General features: G+C 42.9%; 1 long non-coding RNA gene across 1 annotated transcript in view; it reads right to left on the bottom strand.

Moving 5' to 3' along the window:
• Window positions 1-15,712, bottom strand: part of LOC139155162 (uncharacterized) — a 160,742-nt gene that overhangs the window by 139,441 nt on the left and 5,589 nt on the right. The window lies entirely within an intron of this gene.

The raw sequence follows: 15,712 nt of genomic DNA on the forward strand, positions 1-15,712 counted from the left end.
CTTGTTCTGCGTCATCGGTCTCTGGGCAGACTCTCCCTCGACTTCACCCCCTGGAGGAGAGTTCTGCCCAGAGAAGAAGCCAAGATTCCCTCCCCCTCCCCGTCTCTCCGCTTCTCTCTCTCCTCCTTCAGGTGAAGCCACAAAGGACTCTGCCCAGAAACCGATGACGCTCGAGCAGGGAGAATTCCCATTGGTGCTGTCCCTCGTTCTGTCCCCTCCCACCTCCAACGGCAGAGATAAACGTTTCTCCGCCCCCGCAGAACCTCGGATTCTTCCTCTGGGGCTGGAAGCATCTGTCAGCACACGCACACACACACACACACACAAACAAACACACACAAAAACACACAGAGAAACGTTTCATTTGTATCCTATCTTCTTTCCTTTCCCTTTCTTTTCCTCTTTCTTCCCCCTTTTCCCACTTTCTCGTTCCTTTACTACCTTTATTTTCTATTTTATGTTTTGATAATAAAAATAGTAAAAAGGAGCCTTTTGTTTTAGGAGCGCTTCTTGTTCCAAGATTTGAATATGCAAATTTCCCTGGGGAACATCTGTGAAATGAAATGTGCGTGTGTGTGTATGTCAGGAGGCAAGGGAGGCCAGGAGGGTCTAGGGACAGCCAATTCAGGCGGTTCAGATGAACACATCAACAGAGCTGGAATGGGCCTTCAAGGTCATCTAGCCCAACCCTCACTGTCCAAGCAACGGAACCTACATCTGCCTCTAGCTAGGATCGAACTCTCAACCTCCTAACCCGGGAGAGCCAGCTAAATCCCACCACTCCTCCTTTGCCTGTACTTTCTCTCCCCCTCCTTCCCTCCTCTCTCTCCTCTCCCTCCTCTCTCCCCCCCAAGTAATTTTTTCTATCCATTCCACAGACTTTGCCTGGGACTCTCAGGGGGTCTCTTTCAGCTCCGGACTCTCCATCATAAAAAAAATAATTATTGAACAGTTTTAAAACATATAAATACAAACGTATGTTTCAAAAGACACCACATGACATCACTTAACACAACAAGACCTAAACAATAAAAAATAATATTCATTTAGCAGTATTGTGTATTGGTATATTTCCTGTGTATCTGTAACACTTGTTTGTTAACTTATCTATATTCACATAATTCTTTAAACTCCAACTCATTGCAATTTTTTCTGTCTCATAACATCTTCTCTAAATCTATCCACCTTGCACCTTATGTCCTATCTGTCTGTCTGTCTGTCTGTCTGTCTGTCTGTCTGTCTGTCTGTCTGTCTATCTATCTATCTATCTATCTATCTATCTATCTATCTATCTATCTATCTATCTATTAGATTTGTATGCCGCCCCTCTCTGAGGACTCAGAGCAGCTACTTTGTGTCTATCTTCCATCCAATTATACCAATTATTCCACATTTTATAAAATCCCGTTTCCTCTTTATCATGAATTTGCATGGCTAATTAACACATTTCCACAAATTCTAAAATTTTAGTTATTATCATTGTGCTTGAAGGAATTGCTGCTGCTTTCCAGTATTGAACGTATGTGATTCTGGCTGCTGTCATTACCGTATATGTACCCTAAGATATCAATTATTGTTATTTATTTTCCCCTTGATAATTCCTAGTAATAATATTTCCAGTTTTAAATCTAGCCTCGGATTGGGCTCTGCGACTTTGGCAAGGGGGGGGGTGTAAATTGGGGGTGGGGGCGAAAGAGAAAGAAAGGCTTCCTTGCTTTTCCGTAGCCTTTGTCCTGGTTGCCCATCAAGGTGGGGCCCTCAGCCTCCCTGCTTAACACCCGAGACACTCCAGGCAAAGCTGCCGGCCGAGCCCTTGAAGCCGCTCCGGGAGAATCTCCACAGATCTTTGGCCGCTTGAACTGGTTTCTCTTGCGGCTCCTCCGCCGCCTTTCTGGGGTGCTTTTACCACCCCTCGCCTGCTGCTCCCACATTCCCTTCAGTTGCCTCCCGGGCTTTAAGCCCCCCTCCTCTTCCTCCTCCTCCACCTCCTCCTCTTCCTCCTCCTCTGCTCTCCTTCACCCACATGCAACATGCAACCACAACACTACACCAACAATACCCCAACCACTTCTTCATCTTATGAATAGGGGAATCCCAGGTAGACACACACACGCACAAAACCAGGAGGGGGTCCCCAAATGTCCCCCCAGCCAGGCCCCCGCAGGGAACCCCCAGCAATGCCGCCAGCAGCTTCTTTCCTGGAGGGAAATCCTGGCTTGGAGGGAGGGGAGACGGGGGCCACTCACCCGTTTGTTTGGCGAGGTAGGGGAGACCCCTTATAAAGGCCGGGTTCCTTCCTGGCGCTCCCGAAGAGCATCCAAACATTCCTGGCACCAAGTCGGAAAGAAATTCCCGCGCTGGCTGTGATTGTGGCAAGGAGGAGATAGGAAGCCCCCCCTTCCTTGCAAGCCTCCCCCCTCCCTCCCTTCCATGGCTGCCTGCCTTCTGGTGGGACCCCCTTCCTGAGGATGCTCCTCCTGGCCTCTCCCTCCCGGCCAGACTCCATCGCAGCCTGTTGGTGGGAGGGAGGAGGTGTCTCGGTGCAAAGGATGGGGGGATGGGACGGACGCCGGGGGAAGCCTTTCCTCCCCACCCCTTCCGTGCCTTTTCATTAGGCTGGGTAGCGAGAGAAACAGAGACAGATAAAAGGCGGACCCGAATGCTCAGTTCCCCTTTGAGGCTAAAGAGCTGCCAGGGATGCGCTCTCTGCGAAGGGAGCCCCCTGGTGGTCGGCCACATCCACAGCGGGCCCCTTTGCGAGCCGGAGGCAAGAGAGACTCCTTTGCCTCTTTGGCGCCGCAATCCAAGCGGGACTGGGTGGAGGGAGTGGATGACGGCTCATTTTGGCTCACGAGAAAGGCCCGACGCCAACTGACACCCGGCAGTTCACGGACAGAGTCCGCATAATCTACGCCTGATGGAGACGCAACGCAAGTGTTAACACCAGAGAGGTGTGAAGTCCTAGAGTGGAAAGGAGTCCCGACTTCCTGCCTTCCTTGTAAAAGATCCTCCCAAGTGGAATTTCTCCCCCGCCCCGCCCATCCAGGAACTACTGTGGGAAATGTTCTCTCGCATGTTCCGTTGGTCCTCTGATGCGGCCGTTGTGCCCGCGAGGCTCCTCAGTCCTGGGGGGGGGGGGTGTTGGAAGTGAATACACACCATGGAGGGTGGAACAGGCAATCCGGCCAGGGGGACTTGGCACCCCCCTTTTCCCTGTGCTGAATTGCTGGGGGTATTTGGCGTGCAGGCACTGATGGGAGCTTTTTGCCAGGAACTGGAGGCTTTTGGGGTTGTTTCAGGGGGGGGGCACCAAGCGGTTTTTCTGGGTCTTCCCCTTTTGGCAGAGACTCTTGGGGGGGGAGGGAGTCCTAAAGGTGCGGCTAAAATAAGGTGATCAGATTTTCACATTGGTAAAGCAGAACTCCATTGGTGTATGTGTGTTGGGTTCCTTAATTAAAAATTTGTTCTATTAAATAAATAAGTTACCTAAATTATCTGAGATGAGCCAAGCTATTTTCCAAAGCACCTGAGGATAAGACTAGAAGGAATGTGTGGAAACTAAACAAGGAGAGGACTATGGAGAAAATTTCTGACAGAACAATGGATTAATCCGTGGAACAGCCTGCCACCAGAAGTTGTAAATGCTCCAACATTGACAGTTTTTAAGAAGATGTTGGATATTCATTTGTCTGTAGTAGTGTAGGGTTTCCTGCCTAAGCAGGGGATTAGACTATAAGACCTCCAAGATTCCTTCCAACTCTGTTGATATTATTATTGTGTAATTTTTCCTTCCAAAATGGTTATTTCCTGAACCTTTCCATTTTTGGGCCTACTACTACCTCCCCTTTCTAAATCTCTTCCTCAATATCTTTTTTTAAAAATTCCTTCTTTTATCATAACTAAAAACCTCTAAAAATATCCTTAGGAATGTAATCAAATCTGTTATCTTCATTACTATATCATAATTTTCTTAATAATTGGGATTTCACATATTATTTCAAAACAATTGCTTAAATCAAACTTCCATGTGATAAATATTCATATTTTCCATTTAAAACATATTTCATAAGTTAAAATAATTACTATCTCGATAGATCAGTAAATAACAATTTGGGGTTACACAATCATTAATTATAACATCTTTCTTCTACAAGATGATATTTATCTTGCATAAGGAGAAACCACACAATAAAGGTATATATATTCTATTACACACACACAGGGTAATGGACGACAGATGGAGGGGTCCTTGGGAGGCAGAACCCACAACCACTTCATCTTGTCGAAGTTGAGATTGAGCCTGTTAGCACCTATCCAGACCCTAACAGCCTCCAGACACTGGCACATCACTTCCACTGCTTCATTGAGTGGACATTATTATACACTCATCCAGTGGTAGGCAAAGTTGGCTCTTCTATAACTTGTGGACTTCAACTCCCAGAATTCTTGAGCCAATCATGCTAGCAAACTTAAACACCATTAAACCTTAAACACGACCTAAGAATAGCCCATAAAATCATCTGCTACAACGTCCTTCCTGCCAATGACCACTTCAGTTTCAACCACAACAACACACGAGCACACAACAGATATAAACTCAAAGTAAACCACTCTAAACTCAACTCTAGGAAATACGACTTTAGTAATCGAGTTGTTAGTGCCTGGAACTCAATACCTGATTCTGTAGTATCATCACCTAACCCCCCAAACTTTACCCTTAGACTATCCACTGTTGACCTCTCCCGATTCCTCAGAGGTCAGAAAGGATTCAGATGGTGGTTCTGGTGACGCAACACCCTGAAGGCAGAGGCCAAACCATACACAGACCCCAAAGATAACAATGTCACTTTCCAGGGTCTCCAAGGAACTTTGGTGGACTCTCACTGGATGCCCACACCAGTTCTCCATTTCTTTTATAATTTTATCATATCTTATCTATATTTTAAATTATTGCTTTTTGTTCAATTTAATTTTAGAATGTATTTTATTCCAACTTCATCTTAAGCTGTATTTTATTCCAATTTCATTTTAAATTGTATTATATTATATTCAATTTTAAATTCTTTTATCAAATTTTAATAATAATTTGTTTCTGGAACTTTGCACTTTGATATGGCCCAAGAGCTAATCAATAAAAACTTATGTTATGTCAAACCATGACTATTATAGAATATTTATTCGGAGGTGGAAACACTGTTGAGAATTTAATATCAAATTCTGGAAGAAAAAATGGGGTTGCTATCTAAAAGTTCTCAATGTTTGTTCCAAATTTTTGCATCCTTTTGTGCAATTAGTTGGAGATTTTTCTGTTGTGTTTCTTTCAATTACAAAGAACAGAGAGAAATTAGACTCATTGGATTTTTTTACTTGAAACTCTTAAATAATATTAAATATAATTTCATGCATTAGTGTGCAGTTGTGCATATAATAATTCATTTTTCCTATTTCTGCTATGATAATCAGAAGCTTCTCTTTACAGGGAAAAAAAGGTGCAATCATTTATCAGGTATATTAGAAATGCTCAGGGAAATGGACAGATCAAGAAATGTTTACATGGTCACATTTGTCAACTTTTTGATTGTTATTTTTCCACCTAAAAGATTTCAAATAGATTTTCAGTTAAATTGAATAGCTTACTTGTTGTATTCAAGGTGGTGGTGGAAGGAGTGATTTATTTTGGTGTGATTTTTTAATTTGCATCTCAGAAACATCTCTGCAGACTTTCTATGTCCACCATGAAGGGGGTCCTTGACTTGCAACCACAGTGGAGCCCAAATTATCTATTGCTAAGTGAGACCGTTGTTAAGTGAATTTTGCCCCTTTGTACGATCTATCCTGCCACAGTTGTTGAGTAAATCACTGCAGTTGTTGAGTGAATCACACAGGATATGAAGCGAACCTGGCTTCCCCATTGACTTTGCTTGTCAGAAGGTCCCAAAAGGAGATCACGTGACTCCCAGACACTGTGACCGTCACAAATGTGAGTCAGCCGCAAAGCATTGGAATGTCAACCACGTGACCCTGGGGATGCTGCAAGGGTCATAAGGGTGGAAAATGGTCCTGAGTCCCTTCTTTTTACAAACGGTCTCTGAGGGAACCGTCGTCAGTTGAGGGCTGCCTGTATTGATGCCCCCAAGGCACCTCTAGACGAAAAGGCCTTTTCCTCACAGGGGCCACACAAGACCCAAAGCCCTTCAAGACGCTTCCCAGAGGGAGGGAAAGGGATGGAGGCAGGAGGAGGGAAAGGCCTCCGTTCCCCCCAATCTGTGGCCATCCTCGGACCCCAAAAAGTCACCACAAGCAGAAAAAATCAGATTGTATTGAGATGTTTCTTGAAGACATTGTATTGGGGGGATGTAGTGAAATTGCACTCTGGGTAATGTAGTTTTACATGTGACCACATCTGTGAATTCCTCTCTCTCTCTCTCTCTCTCTCACTATCTATCTATCTATCTATCTATCTATCTATCTATCTATCTATCTATCTATCTATCTATCTATCTACCTACCTACCTACCTACCTACCTACCTACCTATCTATCTATCTATCTATCTAGTCTATAATTTCAAACAAATATGTTCAAAAGGCCTTGAGAGAATGGGCCTTTAAAAAGCCAGATGGGTCTTTGCCAGCTTTAGTTGTCCTATTCACTGCCTGAGGAGGCCATTTAGGAGTTAAAGGCCAGAGCCCAGACTGCCCCCTACAGGCAGAGAAAAAAACAGCTAAAGCATGGAAAGGCCCAGATGAGGAAGGTCTCTGAGTGCTGACCATGGAATTCTGAGAGTTGAAGTCCACTCATCTTCAGGTTGCTAAGCTAACCAGTTTTTTTTCTAACCTCTCTATGAGATGTTTGTGTGTGTGTGTGTGTGTGTCTTTTTGTGTGTCTGTGTGTATGTGAGAAAGTTTTTTTTTAACTCTGCAAAGTTCTGGTAACTAGTTTCTCACTAAAGTTGCATCAGCCCATTTGTGTAGAGCCTTTGAGCATTAACATTCAAAATAAAGTTAAATACATGTTGGCTATAACTCAGCAAACAGCTATTTCAGATCTGTGAGATGCTCTGGCATTAACTGGCCTCTGGGATTTTGTCTTTATGCCCACAAATCTGAGATTTATTTGTTTCTTCAGCCACAGTTGCCATGTATTCCCTCTGGAGTCATTTTAAAGCATGGAGCTCCCAAACCTCTCAATTCTAGATGATCGATTTAATTCCATCTCTGCCCCTGCCATTATGAGCCATATGGGGATTATTTCCCTTTCATTTCTCTCCAAAGAATTCCCCAAAGTTGAATTGTCCAGGAATCTCTCCTGAGAGGGAGAATTATGATCAAAGTTTCAATTCTGCTCTTTGGATGAATCCTCCAGGGGAGACTTTGGGCAGAGAAATATGGAGTTGGGGGACAGGCAGAGTCTGTGCTCTTGCACGTACATCTCTCTCCTTTCCAGGTGAAGCTGTGTTTCAATCAGGAAAGCAAATGCATCATATCCCACCTTGTGAAAATCCCCTGAATTCTTCTAATTCTTCTTTAGGAACAGGAAGGAGATTGATTGAGTCACTTGGTGAATTATGGACCTCCTGCTTCTGGTTGTGGTGCTTCTTTTGTCCCATCCAGTCTCTGGGAAGCTGAAAAGGAAATGCCCACTGAGTTTGGAGCACCAGGATGGAAAACAACCACGGAGCTTTTACAGCCCAGGAGACCATCTAATTGGTATAGTCTCCAGTGTAAAGGAAACACTGCATACAAAGTTGCTTTTCAATTTGGCTCCTTCTCTTCCTGATCCGTAAGTCATTCAGAGTGATGGAGTTGCACTCCCTCTTTTCTAAAACTCTCCTTATTTTATGTTTTTTCCTCATTTACTCCTATATTGTGAATATGTCTAATTTCCTGAATGATTTTGATTTCCACGGCTTCTCTCTTTTGTCTGATTTTGTGAAAGAGACTCAAAAAGGGGTCTGAGAAAAAGCAGAAAGGGCTGCAGATTATTTTCCTCTCTCTGTTCAATCCTTAATTTATTCCTTGAGTAATAAATTTTATTTAAAGTACTGTTGGAATCAGTTGTAGTTCCCATACCTCAGTCGATTTCCATATTTCTGTAAGTGATCATTGCTTTTGGTTCAGTAGGTATGTAGAAGATTATACACTGCTCCAAAAAATAAAGGGAACACTTAAACAACAGAATATAACTCCAAGTAAATCAAACTGCTGTGAAATCAAACTGTCCACTTAGGAAGCAACACTGATTGTGTTGCTTTTCACATGCTGTTTTCAGCACATTTATCTTTGTACAGAACAAAGTATTCAATGAGGATATTTCATTCATTCAGATCTAGGATGGGTTCTTTGAGTGCTCCCTTTATTTTTTTGAGTAGTAGATATTAAAAGAAGTATTTGTTGTTGCTGTTGATTATAATAACATATTTTTTACAATAGGTATATTGATGGTTTTTTCTCTGCCTTAATATTAATTTTCAACATTCAACTGATCAACAAGAATTCCCAGCTCCTGCACAACCTCACACTTGGCTACAACCTCCATGACAACTATATGAGCACTTTCTACACTTCAGATGCCTTGCTGGACATTCTCTCTACTGGAGAAGCCAATGTCCCCAACTACGGCTGTGGAAGGAAGGAGAACCTTCTGGCTCTTCTTGATTCAGCTCGCAATGAAATCTCCATCCAGATGTCAACAATAGGAAGCACCTATAAAGTCCCACAGGTTTGTGTGTGCTTTTCTCCATCTGGTAAATGTTGGGTGATGCTGGGTGAGCAACAGATGCAACCATGTCTTCTTCATGGAATTCAAGAGCTGCTTTTCTCCATATTAGCCAAAATGTCAATGTTTTTCCCCATTATGTTCATGTTGAGATTAATGATAAAAGGCCTGAAATGAAAGCAATACATTCTCTGGAGAAGACATTCTACCAATATTTAACTGATCAAAAATATCCCTAGTTGTTGGGGCCTCTATTGGCATCTTTATTTTAGAAGACAAAACCTGCAATTATACACCAAATGGACTAGCAGACATTGTGGCTAAAATTTATGCCACGATCCTCTTAGCTAAACTTCAGTATTTTTTAAAAAAAAATTGTCTCCACCTTAAGATAAAAATCATAGGGTCGATCCTCTTAGTTAAACTTGAGAAACATGCATTCCTTGCCGAAGAACTAGAAGGTTTTAGGTAAAGTTAAAAGCTATATAGATTTTATAAGAAATAATGCATGTTAATAATCATATATTGGCTCAAATTGGTCTTGAAATATCTAATCTGTATCAGTGAGGTAAAACAAGATTTGCTGGCTTTCTAGATGTTAGTGCAGCTTTTGACTCAATGAACAGAGAAATATGATGGAGAAGCTGCTTTTCTCCATATTAGCAAAAATGTCAGTGTTTTACCCCATTGTGTTCATGCTGAGTTTAATCATTAAAGGCCTGAAATTCAAACAATACATTCCATGAAGAAGATATTCTACCAACTATTTAATTGTTCAAAAAATATCCCTGGTTGTTGGAGCCTCTATTGGCATCTTCATTTTAGAAGACAAGAACTGCCCTATCCACTCAGGTTGAAGTTGGCAATAATAGCATCTTAGCTATCTAAAATGTGGAATAAAAAGGACTCTAGCAATTATAGGTGAAATGGACTGGCAGATATTGTGGCTAAAATCTATGCCATCATCCAAATCCACTTGGATTACAGAAAGGCTTTGACAAAGTAAAGCACAGCCCATTTCTTAGTAAGCTAAAATATGTGGGATAGAGAACATTATGTCCAGGTGGAGTCAGCCTGTGGTCCTCAATGGAACTACGTCTGCATGGAGGGAAACCAGCAGTTGGGGATCCCCAAGGTTCCATTTTAGGCCCAGGACTCTTCAATATCTTCATGAATGATTTGGATGTGGGGAGAAATGGGGAAATCATCAAATTTGAAAACAACACTAAAGTGGCAGGAATAGCCCACACCCCAGAAGATAGGCTGAAGACCCAGATGGATCCAGATAGACTTGAACCCTGGGCTAATCTAACAAAATGAAATTCAATGTAGAAAAATGTAAGGTTTTCCATTTCTTAGGCTAGAAAAACTAAATATATACTTACAGATTAGGTGAAACCTGCCTCAGTTGTAGTAACTGTGAAAGGGATCTTGGAATCTTAGTGGACAATCACTTAAAAATGGACCAGAAATATGTGGCACCAACCAAAAAAGTCAAAAATGCTCGCATTAACGGATAAAATAATCAAAATCATGTGAAGTATTAATGCCACTATATAATGCCTTGGCAAGACCACACTTGGAATACTGCATCCAAGTTTGATGACCATATTATAAAAAAGATGTAGAGATGGAGATGATTAAGGGACTGGAGACTAAAACATATGAAGAATAGTTGCAGGAATTGGGTATGTCTTTTCTAGTGAAAAGGACTGGGGGTGACTGAGAGGAAAATGTAAAGATGGTTTATTTTATGTAAAGAAGGGAACCAAAGTGCAGCCATATTGTGATATCAAGTTGTCTTTTATACTCAAATGACATTTCCTTTCTACATATGCACAGAAGCAAAACCCCCCGGAAATGAGCAAACAAGTAAGTGCCCGCTCGCCACTGTCTGCCACCGTTTGCCCCAGCCACCCTCTTGCCACGCTCTTCTCTTGCTCTTGGGGCAAACGGCGGCAGCACAGGCAGTGGGGCAGGGCAGGCGTTGGTCCAGGAAAGCACCGGTGCTAGCCTACGCACTACATGGCCACCACTTGGGCATCCTCCTCGATCCACAGCTGACATTGGACCATCATCTTTCGGCTGTGGCGAGTGGCTATTTGCCCAGGTTTGCCTGGTCCACCAGTTGTGGCCCTATTTGGACAGGGAGTTTCTGCTCACAGCCCCTCATGCCCTCATCACCTCGAGGTTTGACTACTGCAATGCTCTCTACATGGGTCTCCCTCTGAAGAGTGTTCAGAAATTGAACACTCCCTCTGAAGAGTGTTCAGAAATTGTGCAGAATGCAGCTGCGAGAGCGGTCATGGGCCTCCCTAAGCATGCCTGTATTTCTCCAACACTCCGCGGACTGCATTGGTTGCCGATTGTTTTTCAGACACAATTCAAAGTGTTGGTAATGACCTATAAAGCCCTATATGGCATCGTACCAGATTACTTGTAGGACCGCCTTCTGCCGCATGAGTCCCAGAGACTGATTACATCCCACAGAGTCGGCCTTCTCCAGGTCCCATCAGCCAGACAATGTCGCTTGGCAGGGCCTAGGAGAAGAGCCTTCTCTGTGGGGGGCCCGGCCCTCTGGAATCAGCTCCCCTTGGAGATCCGCACTGTCCCCACCCTCCTCGCCCTCTGTAGGACTCTTAAGGCCCACGTATGTCGCCAGGCTTGGGAAAATTGGGTCCCAGCCCCCTGGCCTACGAAATGAGATATATGTTGTATGATTGAACTGGTATGATTGTTTTAAAATATTTGATTTTTAGATTGTTATTTTAAATTTAACTAGATTTGCCGTTGTACTGTATTGTTATATTATATGCTGTGAGTCGCCCCGAGTCCTCAGAGAAGGGCGGCATAGAAATCTAATAAATAAATATATATTCTGTTTTTAGCTCATTGTGTGAAAAACAGGATATAAAACCGGGGCTAGTCCCTAAGAGGAAAAAACACATTAAGAACATATGTCATTGCTCACATCACTACTTATGGGAGTGTTCAGTATACTGAGAGTCAAGTACATATTGTTGATTTGGTAGAAAAATGGATGTGTGAAGATGTCAATTGCCTTCATCAGGTGTGATTCTCTACCTTAGTTGGCCTCCACTTGATTAGCGAGAACCAACCCAATCGCAGCCTCTGATGAGTATCTTGGGGTGGGTAAAAGGACTCCAGCTGCTGCCCTCACAGTTGTATTGGGAATTTACACAATTTCTGCTTTGTCTAAATTCAGAAAATATGAATATCGGCATAAAATTTAATCTCTGGAAACTGACAGACTCCAAAAACAGACACCCTATGAAACTAGACTTACAATCCTGGGTTTAAAAATCTTAGAATTTAAGATGCCTCATACATGATCTAAGTATTGCCCACAAGATCATATGCTGCAACATCCTGCCTGCAAAAACTACTTCAGCTTCAACCACAACAACACTAGAGCTCACAACAGATACAAGCTTAATATTAACCGCTCCAAACTTGACTGTAAAAAATACGACTTTAGTAATCGAGTTGTCGAAGCGTGGAATTCACTACCGGACTCTGTGGTATCATCCCCTAATCCCCAACACTTTACCCTTAGACTATCCACGGTTGACCTCACCAAGTTCCTAAGAGGTCAGTAAGGGGCATACATAAGTGCACCAGAGTGCCTACTGTCCCCTCTCCTATTGTCTCTCCTATATCTCCTCTATCTTCTCTTCTATACCTATAACTTTTTCTGCTATTCTCTCAAAATTATATTTCACTCCTTTATTTTTTCCTCTATTCCCCCTTTAATACATTCTACCTTATTATATCCTCTATAACCCTCATTGTATATTATTGTGTATTGGACAAAACAAATAAATAAATAATAAATAAAATTTCAATTAAAGAGAAATCTTGGATTATACAACTGACAAATTGTATAAGGAACTGAGGTCACCCTGTTTCTTGTATAACTAGAGAAGAAGCTAAAAAGAGTTCTCCAGAAAGAATCTGGGATACAGAAACAGAAAGAGATGCACCAATCCTCAAAAATTATAATAGACCTTTTATTGGAATATAATACTTCAGTCAGTATTTCAATGTGTTAATCTAATTGTGATAAATTGTAGAGGTGATACAGTAATATTATTTACTTTGTTTATAGTTTTTTTAAAAAAATCTTTTTTCATGTTCATTATACAATCTTAATATTCTGTCTTTAATATTTCAAACAATGTCTAACTACAAATTGTTCTAATACATTAAAGAGAAACAGGTTGGATTTATTAAAATCTAATATTTTGGATTTGATCTGACCCCAAATATAACACAGCATTCTTCCTTCCTTTTTCAGACCAGTTATTTACCAGCTTCAGAGGCTCTGAGTGATAAAAGCAAATTCCCCTTTTTCCACCAGATGCTCCAGAAAGAAGGGTTCCACTACCCAGCCATTGTCCAACTGCTCCTCCATTTCAGATGGACCTTGATTGGCCTCTTTGCTTCAGACACAGAGAAGGGAGAGAATTTCATGAGGACTTTCCCTCCTGTGCTTGTCAGGAATGGAATTTCTGTTGTTATTTCACAACAATTCTCAACAGCTGAACATACAGCCTCCCTCAGGGATGCCCTCTCTCAGTGGAGACAAGTCAATGTCTTTGTTCACTTCATGGAAGATGAGTCACTTAGGGACAGAATTCTTCCTTTCCATGAAACATTTCTGCGCTTGCCAGGACTCATTGAAGGAAAAGTCTGGATCCTCACAACTTTTGTAGGGTATGAAATGAACAAGCGTGGACTTCTCAAATACGTCCACAGCATTTTGCAGTTTGGTTTTCTGTTCAAAAGAAGGCCAAAAGATGAAGCCTTTGAACCCCATTTCTTTGTGGAAGAGAAATTTCAAGATCACAATTTTCTCTGTTCTCTTTCAAAGAACGTCTTTTCTGTCAAAGGCCGCAGAAGATGCACCCAGAAAGCCCCACTGGAGACCGAGTGGAAAAGGAACAGAAGACAGATCACAAATTTCTATGAGGTTTACACCATCATGAAGACTCTGGCCCATGTCTTGAATGCCGCCTATTCCTCCAGATTGAGGAGGAGAAGGAAGGAGGGAGAAAAGAGGTTGGGGTCTCTAGGGCTGCAGCCATGGCAGGTAGGGGTCCTGTTATAGATCCATTAATCTTAGATCCTTTGGAGAAGGAATCCAGAGGAAAAGGAAGAGAATAATCTCAACAGACCTGTCCAATTTAATTACCCAGGGAATAATGGTTCCAAAGTGATGTTTGTGTGTGTGTGTGTGGGGGGGGTGCCTAACTTTTTTACTACCACTCTGTGGGCGTGGCTTATTTTGTGGCTGTGGCTTGATGGCATGTGATTGGGTGGGAGTGGTGTGATTCAGCAGGTGATGTTGGGTGGTTATATGATGAACAATTAAAAATAATAGTGTTTTTCTCTTCCTCTTTCTTTCTCATCTTCCTTCCTTCCTTTCTTCCTCTCTCCTTTCTTTCTTTCTTTCTCTTTTTCTTCCTTCCTCCCACCCTTCCTTCCTTTTTCTTTCTTTCTCTTTCTCTCCCTGTCTCTTACTTTCCCTCCCTCCCACCCAGACATCCAAATTCCTCCTCACTCCTTCCATTCTCCTCTGCCTCCCTCCCTCTCTTCTTTCTGTTTCTTTCTTTTCTTTCTTTCTCTCCCACCTCTATCTTTCTTTCTTTCTTTTGCTCTCTCCTTCCTACTTACTGAACCTTCCTCCTCACTCCTTTGTTCTTTCCTTCATTCCTTCGTTCCTTCATTCCTTCCTCCCTCTCTCCCTCCTTCCTTTCCCTCCCTCCCACCCATTAAAATTCTTCCTTCCCTCCTTCCTTCCCCTCCCTTCTCTCTCTCTCTTTTCTTTCTTTCTTTCTTTCTCTGCCCCTTTTTCTTTCCCTTCCTTCCTTCCTGCTTTCCTCCTTCCCTCCCTACTTTCTGTTTCTCTCTCTTTCCTTTTTTCTTTCTCTTTCTTTCTTTCTTTCTTTCTTTTTCTTTCCCTTTCTCTCCCCCCCTCTTTCTTTCTTTAAAATGTGCACTTCCCCCCGCTACTTTCTCTCCATCCCCTTTCTCTCTCTGCAAAAGTGGCTCATTACCTGAAAGATATTGACAAACTGGAAGCATAGGGGGACACGGGGGGGCTGGGGGGGTGGAGAGAGTGAAACTGACGGCAGAGGATGGTGGGAATGTGTTACGAAAGGAGATACAGGTCACGCGTTCGGAGCTTCTCCTGCTCAGAATGGTGGGGGTTGAACAGGGGGCAGCAGCTCTCTCTGGCTTCCTCCCACCCTGGCAGAACCATGTGCCAGCTGGAGAAGCCCTGAAACAGCTTCAGAAGTTGCTGGCCAGCAGGAAGAGGGCCCGGAAACGTTTGATGTTTGTTTATGATTTGATTTGATTTGACTTGATTTGTATGCCGCCTCTCGCCGCAGACTCGGGGCGGCTAACAACAGTGACAAAAAACAGCATGTAACAATCCAATACTAAACAACTAAAAAACCCTTATTATAAAACCAAACATACATACAAACATACCATGTGTAAATTGTAAGGCCTAGGGGGAAAGAATATCTTAGTTCCCCCATGCCTGACAGCAGAGGTGGGTTTTAAGAAGCTTACGAAAGGCAAGGAGGGTGGGGGCAATTCCAATCTCTCGGGGGAGTTGGTTCCAAAGGGCCAGGGCCGCCACAGAGAAGGCTCTTCCACTGGGTCCCACCAAACGACATTGTTTCGTTGATGGGAACCGGAGAAGGCCCACTCTGTGGGACCTAACTGATCACTGGGATTCGTGCAGCAGAAGGCGGTCCCTGAGATAATCTGGTCCGGTGCCATGAAGGGCTTTATAGGTCATAACCAACACTTTGAATTGTGACCGGAAACTGATCGGCAGCCAATGCAGACTGCAGAGTGTTGGTGTAACATGGGCATATTTGGGAAAGTCATGATTGCTCTCACAGCCGCGTTCTGCACGATCTGAAGTTTCCGAACACTTTTCAAAGGTAGCCCCATGT

Source organism: Erythrolamprus reginae (assembly GCF_031021105.1).
Source record: "Erythrolamprus reginae isolate rEryReg1 chromosome 13 unlocalized genomic scaffold, rEryReg1.hap1 SUPER_13_unloc_2, whole genome shotgun sequence".
Taxonomy (NCBI): domain Eukaryota; kingdom Metazoa; phylum Chordata; class Lepidosauria; order Squamata; family Dipsadidae; genus Erythrolamprus; species Erythrolamprus reginae.